Below are 1386 nucleotides of genomic sequence, written 5' to 3' on the forward strand. Positions count from 1 at the left end.
ACCCATGGTGAGACATAGGAGGTGAGTTCAGAGGTGGGGCATCCCCCAGTCTCTAGTATCACCTAGTCAAGAGGACAGTTACGCTCAGGGGTCGTCACCACCGCTGTGTAAGCATTGGGGCAGGAGCCCATAGAGGCACTTTGTCACCGGCTGGAACTATGTAGTAGGAGCAGAAGCCCATAGAGAATAACCCACGGCTGAGTTGAGAGGTAGTCTCACCAGAAAAACTCCTAATTACCTTCATGTTTTTTTTTCTCAAAACTCAGGACCCAAATAAAAGCCCACCTATAGACCTGGTTGACAGTAGGGATCAGCCGTAACTGTGAAAGCTGTGCCTGGGGGTGCCCCCGACCACACAGTGACCCTGGGAGTGCCAGTGATCAGTGGTCAATTCCCGGGATCCATAGGTCATTTAGGTTGACCAGAGATAGGAGTCTTACCTGAAATGTCCAGTGGTGGGTGCAGAGAGGGCGTTTGGCAGAATGGAGGGTCCAGTCCCACAATGGAATTCAGATCGGGGTCCAGGGAAGCTCAGTGACCCTCAAAGAGGGGAGCGGGCACCTGGGGAACCGGATTCCAGGTTTCGGCACCAAAATGAAGGGAAAGCAAGGAATGAGAGACGGGTAAGCCAGAAATGAAAGACGGAGACCAGGTAGAGATACACATGAGAGTTTATTTGTCAGAGCTGACAAATAAAGGCCATTTCTCTATAGAAGAGAGAGGCAAAACAGGCTTGAGTTCTGGGACCTTTATGGGGGAGGCTCAAGAATCAGAGCTGGGTGGATCCTAATATGGGCGGTTCCTAATGCAGGCGGTTAAGTGTTGGGTTGGTATTGGGTAGTGGCGAACCTTTCTCAGAAAGGCCCTTGAGCAGGAAAGTGAAACTTTTTCCTTAAAATGGTGACTTTCACTTAAGAATGGCTTTCCAGATGCTAAGCAAGGACCTTAAACCAAGAGTTGCTACCTCAGAATCTTGATGTCATTGGGTTGCATTTGGAGTTGGTTATGTGTGATAAATATCCTTAATATTGAAACCACTTTCTGCTGTATGTGCAGAACCATCCAAATAGGTATACCTAGTCTCAATTAACAACAACAACAACAACAAAACAATCATTCAACAAGGATTTATCATGTGTCTACTCTGTGACATGTGCTGTTGTAGGTGCTGGAGACTGAATAGCAAATATAAAAACCAGAGTCACTGAGTCATCTCATGATAATATGTGAGTTTGGCAGAAAGAGATGCAGGTCAGAGGTCATGGATTTTAATTCATAGATTTCCTATAGTAACAACTGTGTGTATTCACTCACAAATTTGCTGAGCATCTGCGTTGGGTGGTAGGACTATGGCAATCCTGCTATCATAGGGCTTAATAGTGAGGG

This window comes from Marmota flaviventris, chromosome X (assembly GCF_047511675.1).
Source record: "Marmota flaviventris isolate mMarFla1 chromosome X, mMarFla1.hap1, whole genome shotgun sequence".
Classification (NCBI taxonomy): Eukaryota; Metazoa; Chordata; class Mammalia; order Rodentia; family Sciuridae; genus Marmota; species Marmota flaviventris.